Source organism: Elaeis guineensis, chromosome 11 (assembly GCF_000442705.2).
Source record: "Elaeis guineensis isolate ETL-2024a chromosome 11, EG11, whole genome shotgun sequence".
NCBI lineage: Eukaryota > Viridiplantae > Streptophyta > Magnoliopsida > Arecales > Arecaceae > Elaeis > Elaeis guineensis.
The window spans coordinates 14095721-14107376 of NC_026003.2; the positions used below are offsets into that span (position 1 = coordinate 14095721).

Genomic DNA, 11656 nt, shown 5'->3' on the forward strand with positions numbered 1-11656 from the left:
TCATGAGTCGACTCATGCCTTGTGGGTCGACTCATGAGTCGACTCACAGGTCGTGCCAAGCCAGAAAACTAGCGTGCCAAGGAGGATTTTTGCGTGCCAATCAGCTCACAGTGCCATGAGTTGACTCATGAGTCGACTCATGCACTTCAAACCTTCATAACTTCAAAAATATAAGTCCAAACACAATGAAATTTTCACCAATAAATTTCAAATCATTTGTTCTACCAAATGATACTATCAAATTAGGATTTTAGTGAAATTATAATTTTACCCTTGAAGAGCATAAGGACTTTTTCATTTTAAAATCATTTGTATCCCTTCAATCTGCTTTGTAATCATCAAAATCAATCTAGGAGCAACAAAGACTCTTTTATTGATGATTCGTTAGAGGGTGCATCTATCAATCAGATAGGCGATCAGCTACTATATTTTCAATTTTTTTCTTGTCCCTGATTTCTAAGTCAAATTTTTGAAGAAGTAAAATCTATCGAATTAAGAATGCCTTGGCATCTTTCTTTGATAAGAGATCTCTAAGGCTGAGTGATCAGTGTACACAATGATGTGTGACCCAATCAAATAAGATTTAAATTTTTTCAGGGCAAATACGATAGCCAAAAACTCTTTCTCAGTTGTTAAGTAATTAAGCTACACATCATTGAGAGTCCTACTGGCATAGTAGATGACTCACGATAGCTTATCAATTTTTTATCCTAAAATAGCTCTGATGGCATGATCAGATGCATCACACATGAGTTCGAAGGACTAAATCTAGTCAGATGAGTGAATGATGGGTGCGAACGTCAACATCTTTTTAAGATGCTTGAAGGACTCAAGACACTCAAAAGTGAAGTTGAATTTGACTTCTTTAGCAAGAAGATTCATCAATGGTCGAGCTATCTTGCTAAAATTTTTGATGAACCTCCTATAGAAGCCAACATATTCTAAAAATGAGCAAATTTTCTTGGCTGATTTGGATGGTGGAAGATTACAATCAAGTCTACTTTGGCTTTGTTCACTTTAATGCCCTTATTTGAGATAACATGGCCAAGTATTATACCTTCTTTGACCATAAATTAGTATTTTTTTTAATTAAGTACTAAGTACTTTTTCTTACACCTTTCTAAGACTAGTCTTAAGTGATATAGGCACTCAGAGAAGGTGGAGCTAAAGATGAAAAAAATCATTCATAAATATTTTTAGAAATCACTTGATCATGTCAGAAAAGATGCTGATCATGCACCTTTGAAAAGTAGATGGAGCATTACATAAGCCAAAGGGTATGTGTCTATAGGCAAAAGTTCCAAATGGATAGATAAATATGGTCTTCTCTTGGTCCTTTGATGCTATATGAATCTGATTATAGATGGAGTATCCATAAAAAAAATAATAGAATTAATATCTGACTAATCTCTCCAACATCTAGTCAATGAATGGTGGGAAAAATTATTCTTTTCTTATAGCCGCATTTAATTTTCTATAATCAATATAGACTCTTTGTCTAGTTTGGACTCTGATCAGCACTAACTCATTTATTTTATTTTGGACTACTGTTATCCCTGACTTTTTAGGTACTACTTGAATTGGGCTAACCCATGAGTTATCTGAAATGGGATAGATAATTTCATTATCTATTAACTTGAGAATCTTTTTCTTTACTACCTCCTTTATAGCTGGGTTAAGCCTCCTTTGGGGATCTCTAGCTGGCTTGGCTTCCTCTCTTAAATGAATTCGATGTTGGATGATTGAAGGGCTGATCTTCTTGATGTCAGCCATGGTCCAACCTATGGCTTCTTGATTCTGAGGATAGCTAAAAGTTTCTTCTCTTGAATTTGATCTAGGTTTGAGGCAATAATTATGGGCAAAATTTTTGATGAATCTAGATATGCATATTTGAGATGCTTGGGGACTGTTTTGAGTTCTAATTTTGGTGCTTCCTCAATCAACGGCTTGGGTATTGGTTCATCCATTCTTGCAAATGGTTTGACTGGTGGTTCCAATTGTGAATGAACTCTCTAGTCACTAGATGTAAAAATTTTATAAGCAATTTTAGAGTCTTGGTCTAACCAGAGATTGCAGTCAAAATCTTCATCCCTTAAGTCAATGGGCTCATAAATCTCATCCTGGATCAGGTTTATGTCGATGAATTGGTCTATTTTATTTTCTAGATTGAAAACATTAAGATTAATGAACATATTTCCAAATGAAAGCTTCATGAGTCCACTACGGTAGTTGATTAGGATGTTGGTGGTTACTAAAAATAGTCTTCCTAAGATGACTGAGATGTCATTTTTTGTGTTAGACACTGGTTCAGTTTCTAGGATCACAAAATCTATAGGGTAAGTAAAATTGCTTACCTTAATCAAAACATCCTCTACAACTCCCTTGGAGACTCTCACTGATCGGTCTGCTAATTATAATGTGATTTCTATAGGCTTTAATTGTCTTATCCTTAATTATTTATAGACCGAATAAGGTAAGATATTTACAGTAGCCCTCAAGTCTAACAAGGCCCTATTGATGATGATTTTTCTAAAGATACAAAAAATTATAGGAGACCTTGGATCTTTGTACTTGACCGACATGTGGCTCGAAAGATATGAGCTCACACTGGCCACCAAAAAGGCTTTCTTAGAAACATTGGTGGTCTTCTTCTTTATGCATAGATCTTTGAGGAAATTGATGCACGTGGGAACTTGTTGGATTATATCTACCAGAGGAATAATTACTTTCACTTGTTTAAATATCTCTAAGATTTGATTTATATAGGTGGGGTATTTGTTAGACCTAAATTTATTAGGAAAAGGAGCTACAGGATTGGTGGTTGATGTCTTGACTTGCTTGAACCTTGAGGTAAGTTCTGCGAGTGACTTGGGTGGCTCGTCAATCTTTGTTGATTCGGACTCTGTCAGATTTGGTCTGATGGATTAATTGCTCATGAGGTGGTTCAGACAGTAGGTCTTCTTGATCTTCAGACATACCATATGATTGTTTACTTGTCTTCCAGATCTTAAAGTATGAATTGCATTTATATGGTTGAATCAACCTTCAGATTGTTGTTGACTGATTTGGGCTCTTAGGTTAGATTCTAGTTGGCTTGATAATTTTTCTTTTTCTCTTTTGCTGATGGTGGTAGCCAACTGTCCTAATAGCATTTTCAATTGAGCTATCGCTTGGGTATTGGCTGTCAGAACCTGACCCATGGTTTGCATGAAATTACCCATGGTTTTAATGAAATCATTGAAGGTAGTTGTGCTGTCAGAAGTTGATTTCACCAAAATCTCTAATCCTTTTTCTAGTGTATTAAGCTTTTGATCATTGCCAAAGCCTAGTGGGTTATTCAATTATTGAGTGGGTCTGGGGTTGGGCTGATTGAAGGCAAGTCTACTTGAGTTTGACCCTTGTGACTAGAAAAAGTTTGTTGGTGAACGTGGGTGATTTTGTGCATATATTTCAAAATTTTTTTGAATAAATTATAGTGAAAGATAATTAGATTAATCATATTAATCTAATATATATATAATCTAATTATCAAATTAACCTACTTTAGGATCTATGATATGATATGTTGCATATAAAATTTGAAAAAAATCACATGATAAAATCTGCATGCATGGATGTAAGTAGTAGATCACATCTACTTCTAATCTGAGTTCCGAACTCGATATCTGAGCATGGGTTGATGATCGTCACTACTGAAAAATATGATAAGGATGATCCTTGCTGGTTGCTCACAGTCATACATGCATCCGACCTCTACGAAAGTCCACTCGAAGCCCTGATCTGATCGATCCTCTCGAGAATACTAGTTCGCACGAAGACACCTTCTTCTTGGCTGATCTGGATCTTTTCTTCAAATCTTTGAAACCTTTCTAGTGGTTGAAGATAGGCTTCTAGAGGAGATGAAGAGGTGGAAGAAAGATGGAGAAGAAACTATTTTCTCTCTTATTTTTTCTTTTTTCCTAAACCTTCAGGAACAAATCTTGGAAAAATAGATTTTGCGCACACCCTAAGAGAAAGAACTCTCCTGCTCTTTTCACGCCATGAACCCATGCCCAAGGACTTCTCATCATGAAAGCCCTTTTCTCTAGCCTCTTACATGCACAAAAGAGAAAACCAAACCCCTCTTTATAGGCATGTAATAAGTTGGGTGAAGAGTCTAAGAGATCTTGGACTCTTCCAAGAGATGTTGCACCCTCTCCCAATTCCATGCCAAAACATACCCAAAAAAAATATGGGACACCTCTTCCCATATTTTTTCATGCTAAATCAGTTCTCCAATTGATTTTCTATGAAAAATCTCCTCAAAATGTTGCACACATAAGAATAAAAAAATAAATTGGCGGCAAGGTCTAAGAGATAATGTCAAACATTATCCATATGGTATCATATTTCAAATCAGATTTGAATATATCATTTAAAATCAGATCCTAGCTAAATTTGAATGTGAGATAGAGAAGGGAAAGTATTCTTTGGCATAAAAAAATCTCACATAAAAACTATTTGTGCATGGAGAAAGATGACATCAAAAAGTATGGTGCATGGGGCGGAAGAGTCCAATCCTATATAGACTCTAGGTTTTCTTATTTGAATCCAAACCAAATCACATCTGATTTAGCCCAAATAAAATATATAAAATCTAATCTAATTAGGTTTATAATTTTATAATCAAATCACAATCAAATTAAAAATTGATTGAACCAAAATCCTGATCAAATCAAGGATAATTCTTCTTTAGTGATTAGGTCATTTTATAACCTAATCTAGTCAAACCTAATTGAATCTAATTCAATTAGATTTTATTTAATCTTCTTTATTCAATTAAATTGAGTTAATCAATAATTTAATTACTAATTAATTCTCTATTAATTCACTAACACTTGATGAATTAATTTATTACAACTTTTGTATAAGGTTAATCATCAATCGAATTGATGATTAAGCCCTTGAATGATTTTCAATCATTGATTAGCCACATGATCAATCAGAAACTTTTTTGAGTGTAATTCCATAGGTTCGAATCTAGGTCAGTAGCATAGAAATAAATTTCTGAAGCAATCGATGTAACCATCTAGCAATAGTGACCCGACGTCTAGATAGGTCGAATGAAGATGAAGTAACATTCAAGAACCTATTGGTGTATGGTTACCGTATAATTCATCCCTTTGATTTTAATGCTCAAGGATGATCTAGAATTAAACTGTCAATCCTAGATAAATCATCCATATTGTATTTCAATCTTTTAAATCCATTACATAGATTTTTCAGACTCAGATTTTGCTAAATTGAAATACATTGATATATTAACTCCTACTAATTCGGAGGGGTCAATCCCATCTTGACTCACGCATCGACTTGACAAAACCTTGACTGCATCCAAAAATCTTTCGTTATTGAATTAGAAACTCAGTTAGTCCAATATCAAAGTACAGTGAGTTGCTTGCAAGTCACTGTGGTGATCTCAGGTCAGAGGGACACTTATACCCATACCCTTCGTGAGCTACCTTTGACAGCAGAATACTCCATAGTTGGTCACGTTCATTGATGATGTACTCCTACATCTCACCTGCATGCCATACTAGTATCTTCTGAAGTAAATTTTAGTGTAGGGGTAAAACAATAATTTTAAAACTTTTTCAAAATTATAATTTTACAATAAAAATTATTAATTAATCTAATTAATTAATATAAATTAATTCTACATAAGAATCTAAATATGATATATATAGCATGTATCTAAATTTGAAATTTTGAATTCTACAGTAAACATTTTACTGTTATGTGTTCAGAACACATTATCTTTGTGCGGGTAGTTGATCACCGTAGTTTGATCATCGTTGGAAAGGTTCGATCATGGCAATACAGCCACACAGTATGTCTGGCCTCTGTAGATCATCCACACGAAGCTCTCGGTCTGATCGGCTCTTCATGAATGCTAGTTCATTGCAGAATCTTTTCGACGGCCGATGTTGATCGAACTCCTTCGATCTTGATCTGTCGACTCCTTGGATGCTTTAGATCATCAGCAGATATACTTGAGGGGTTGATTAAGTTCTCTCTGAAGTTTGGTGAGCTCACGATACTCGTAGCTCACCTTCTCACTTCCCAAACCCTAGGCAGTAATCCTAGGGTACTCACTGAAAACCCTGCGCCTACTTTTGTTTCTATTCTTTTCTTTTCTCTCAGAAGTTTTTGAACTTCCAACTCATGCACAAAGCTTCCTCATGCCCACTATTCTCTCTTAGAAAAATTCTACATATGCCCCACCTTCTCTTCTCTTTTAAAACAGTGCAAGATGCGTCTTATCCGCGTGAAAGGATAAAGATAGGTAGTTGCTCACTTGAATTCAAATCGAAATTGAATTCAAATGCAAACTAACCCATCCTTATCCACTCTGGGTGAGAGAAGAGAGGAGGCGTGGGTTCTTTGTGCATGGAGAATTTACATTAGAAACTCTTTCTCGTGTAGATTAAATGGCGCACAAGATAAATTGGGTGGCGCATGGATTAGTTGCCCATTCAAAATCAAACATCCTTTGAATTCGAATGGCCAACAAACCAATCTTTATCCAGATAAATAGTGCACAAGGGAGGGTGTGGGAAGGCTTCTGTGTGGGAGAAAATTCATGAGAAGTTGTTTCTCATGAATTCAAATGGGCACAGATAAGTGAGGTGGCACAGGGAGATGAGGTCAAAGTGGTTTCAACCTAATTGAGCCAACCTAATCAAAATAAGTTAGGCACAATTAGACTAAGTTAAATCCAACTTAATTAGGCTTAATTAAGCTCAATAAAATTTTAATCAAATCAGAAATTGACTAAGCCCATGCCCTGATCAGATCAGGGACCAAACCACCTTGGCGATTAGGTCAACACTTAACCTAATCGGGTCAAACCCAACTGAATCCATTCAATTGGACTTGATCCAAAAATAATTACTCAATTAAATTTAGTTAATTAATGATCAAATTACTAATTAAATCTCTCATAAATACTGAATCCAAATCCAATGGGCAATCGGGCATCAGAGTCCATCGATATGAAACCCTGATCAAAAAGTCCCAAACTAGTGGGACTCTTGACCCCGGTACCCAAAATGTATGGAACTCATGATTAGAGAATCTTGATTCTCGATCACAAAGTTTCAGACATGTAGGACTCAAAGTCCACGAGCATTAGGACTCTTCACTAGCCAACAGATTAGATAGGAACCTCTAATGTGTGTGACTCCGTAGGTTCGAACCTAAGCCGGTAGCACAGGAACCAATTCTTGTACTAATCGAAGTGACCATCTAGCAATGGTATCCGATATTCAGATAGGTCAAATAGTCGCAATCGCAACACTCAAAACCTACGTGAATATTGTTATTGTATAATTCATCCTTTTGACTTCGGTGTTTAGGATGACTCAGGGTTAAACTGTCAACCCTGATTAGATCATCCGAATCGTGCTCAACTCAATCAGTCCTGTGACTCCTCACTAGGACTACCCTAGTCAAGATTTTGCTAAATTGAAATACGACTGTACACAGCTCCTGAACTGGAGTGGTCAATCCCATCTTGACACACGCACCGACAAGTCAAGACTTGACCACACCCAGCAGCCTTCCGTCACTGAATTAAAAATTTAGGTAGTCCAGTGCCTAAGTACAATGAGTTGCTTGCAAGTCACCATGGCGGTCTCAGGTCGGAGGGACAGTTATACCCATATCCCATCGGAGTAAATCTTGACAGTAGAAAAAGCTCCGGAGTCGGTCATGTTCAGTACAGATGTACCCTTACATCTCATCTGTGTGCCATACCAGTATCTCCACACTCCTTGGTTAAGAGAATGATTTATGTCACAAATTGACATAAAAAGTATCAATTAATATCTAAATTATCTAACTTTATTAAGAAATTGATACTTGTTATTATATTTTGCAGAAGAAGAGATCATCAATAGAAAGAACAAGGAAAGAGGATTCCAACGGCGCAAATTTTATGCAAAACGGAGTTAAATTGACCCAGGAATTGAAGAATGAAGAAAGAAGACTCAATTGGGTCAAACCCGAGTCAAATCAGATCAAAATTGGTCAAAAATCAACTGATTTGGTGATCTGGTTAGCCGCCTGGTCCACAGCAACAGGCGCATGGACCATGGACCCATCGGCGCACCATAAACCCCCTACAACCTCTTAGTCCCACATCGGAAGTTTTGAAAACCTTATAACCCCCAAATGCCTATAAAAAGCCCCCAAAGGCCCTTGTTTTAGGTATTCTTCCTTCCGATCAAGCTTGTAACCCTAGATAGTGGGGTTTTTAGCTCTCTTTTCAAGCCTCGAGCTTTGAGGTTTTTGTAATAAATTTTTTTTTATATATAAAATCTTATTTTTATGCAATTTCATCTCTTTACATTATGCAATTTATTTTTCTTGCAATTAGGATAGTTTAATTTATGCAATTTAATTTTATGCAATTAGGTTAGTTTAAATTATGCAGTTTAATTTTATGAAATTAGGGTAGTTTATTTTTCTGTATTTAAATTTTGTAAGTAGATTTAGATCATGTCTAGCTAAGCATCCCTTCTAGGGTTTGCGATGAAGCTAGATCATGAGTAGGGATTTTACATAGGGTTCTTTCTTTTTCTTAGGGTTTCTTTTTCTTCCTCTTTTGCCAAGAATTTTTGATGAACTACAGTTGGGTCAGAGTCCCTTCATAGTTCATGCTTGATTCAGTGCATAGGAGGAGAAAACCCTAAGGGATCCTAGTTACTACTCCCCTGTAAAGAATCTTGATGGGTTATCGTTGGGCCTTAGTCCCTTCATAATCTATGCTTGGGAAAGACAAGAGGAGTAGTCGTTAGGATCAATAAGAAAAATTCTAGGTAGAATTCCCTAATCTAGATCTAGTGGATTCAAAAACCCTAGATCCTTAGTCTTATTGTCTTTAGCAAACAACTTTCGACTTTCGATTTTTGTTAAAGCTCGCTTGAGCATAGATTTGAAAATCATTTTTAAAACCAAGTCTCTGTGGGATCGACCCGTACTCGCTGGTCGTGCTACTTTGCACACCGTGCGCTTGCGGTTTTATTTACAAATTTTAAGATTTGAACATCAAGTTTTTGGCGCCGTTGCCGGGGATTTGGCATTTTAAATTATTTTCAAATATTTGTTCTTCGTGCGTTATAACTCTCTTTCTTTTTTCTTTAGGTTTCTATATTTAGTTGGTGATTGCTGGAAAACTCAGGTACGCTTCTAATTTCTCTTTTATTATTTTTAGTTAATTACTTTTGCTTTTAGACCTAATCATTTAAATTTACTTAATCACAAAAAAAATATATATATATAAACAAAACAAAAGACATTTCATAATCGTGAAGTAAAATATCAAAATAAAAAAAAAATTCTAAATTAAAATCTTTTACATTCTTGGTCATCTTGTTTATTTGTATTTGCATTTTCATAATTAATCTAAGGGCATCAACCCATTAACAAGATAAGGTGGGGATTTCATTACCCTTCCTTAGCCCAAAAACCATCTCCATCATATTGCATTACCTAGACTTTTAATCTTAAAATCAATTAGACGTCAACCTTAAGGAATTCGAGCTCAATAGGACAAAGAACCCTAAGAGTTCTACCAAGTTTGAGTTGTTTGATTAGTTGGTGTCTAGGCAAGTCCCTGAGAGTGGTTTGTTAAATTGGTTCAGTTGCTGGCCTGGCCAACTCGTTTGGTGTCTAGAAAGGCAACGATGAGTGAACCTCCCACCTCTTATACTTACCTGGCTAACTAGTTGATCAATCTCCACTTGGAAGGTTTGAAGGGTCATCTTGGAACAGTTAGGAGCTGTCTAGATTTAGGTTAACCCTAGGATAGATTGAGTTTAATTTATTGATTCACTTGTTTGAAAAAAAAAAAAAAATTAAAAAATTTGGTTACTTTTCTTTAGATTTAGGACTCCTTAGGATCTTCTCTTTAGAACTTTTTCTCTTTTCTTTCTTTTCCTTATACATAAAAATTTTATTAAAAAAAAAAAAATTGTATAAACATCGAGAACCGTACACTTCGTGTGTGGAGAAGAGTGTCGGGTCGTCTAGTTAGAATTGAGTCAATTCCTGTTGTTCCAATGGCTGAACCAATCCAACCCATGACCCTTAAGGATTTGTGTTATCCAGTTGGCTCCATCCAACCATCTTGTATCAGGTTGCCACAACCCACAGCTAACAATTTTGAAATCAAACCTCAAATCATAAATATGCTTCCAAAATTCACAGGATTAGAGGATGCTTATATATTTATTAGAGAATTTGAGGAGGTATGTGCAACCATGAAACTGCAATTAACAGAGGATGAGGTCAAACTTAGATTAATCAACTTTGCCCTTAAGGACAATGCTAAGAAGTGGCTTTATAGTCTGCCAAACTATTCTGTCACTACCTGGGAGGGCTTTGTGAGAATATTTTTAAAAAAGTATTTCCCCCATCATAAAACAGCTAGGATTAGGAATGAAATAAATCAATTTTACCAACTAGCTGGTGAATCATTTTGGAAGTACTTTGATCGTTTCAAGAATCTTTTGACCCAATGCCCACACCATGGAATAGAAACTTGGAGACTATGCCAGATCATCTATGAGGGGTTAGATTCAAACTCAAGAACCATGCTAGAGTCCATGTGCCAAGGTCAATTTATGGACAAAGAAACTACTGAAGCTTGGCAATTCTTAGAAGACCTAGCCGAGAAAAATTTACAGTGGGAAACAACTAGGGAACCTGATAAAGCTACACCTTCAAGAGGAGGAATGCATCAAATTCAACCAACCTTAGCATCAGAGGCCAAGATTGCAACCTTAACACGTAGATTGGAAGCCTTAGAATTACAGAGACCAGCCAATGTAAATCAAATATCTGCACCCATGTGTAAAGGGTGCAATGCACTAAACCATGTCTTAGAAGAATGTTCCTACTCGAATGAGTGTGCACAGGTGAATGCCACCTATCAAGGACCAGTGAACAATCCTTATGCACCCACATATAACCCAGGTTGGAGGAATCACCCGAATTTCTCATGGTCCCAGAATCCTAATGTAGGTAATCCAAATTTCAATCAGCAAAATCTAAGGTCCAACCCAGTGATGAACAACCCGCCAGGCTTCCATGATAATGACAAAAAAATTACCTCTTTAGAGAAAAGCCTAGAAGCCATGATGAAAACACATACCAGCTTTATGCAAACTACGGGTCAACTCATAAATAATAACACCCAAGCTATAGCCCGTCTGGAAATGCAAGTAAGTCAGCTGGCTTCGACCATTAGTGAACGAGAACATGGTAGGTTACCTAGCCAACATGAGCCAAATCCTAGGAACCAAAATGGTCCACGACCCCAACAAGGAAACCAAGTTAATGGTATAAATGCCATTCATACCTTAAGATCAGGAAACAAATAGACAATAAGGTAGTTGCACTTGATGATATAGATGACTCATCTGCCGAGTCACCTTCTAAAACTACTACCTTTCAACCTCAAGCACCAGAAACTGAAAATTCACCTAGTCCAGTACTTAAAAGTCCTAGAGCTCTTTTTCCAAACAGACTGAAATCCAATAAATCTGAACATTTAGACAAAATTTTAGAGGTATTTAAACAAGTCCAAGTTAATATTCCTCTTTTAGATATA

The 11656-nt window shown here is 36.2% G+C and overlaps 1 non-coding gene across 1 annotated transcript; it reads right to left on the reverse strand.

Moving 5' to 3' along the window:
• Positions 1–10472: 10472 nt before the first annotated feature.
• Positions 10473–10579, reverse strand: LOC140852687 (small nucleolar RNA R71). The gene has a single exon (XR_012135589.1). It is a non-coding gene; the product is annotated as a small nucleolar RNA R71 (small nucleolar RNA).
• Between the last annotated feature and the right edge of the window lie 1077 nt (positions 10580–11656).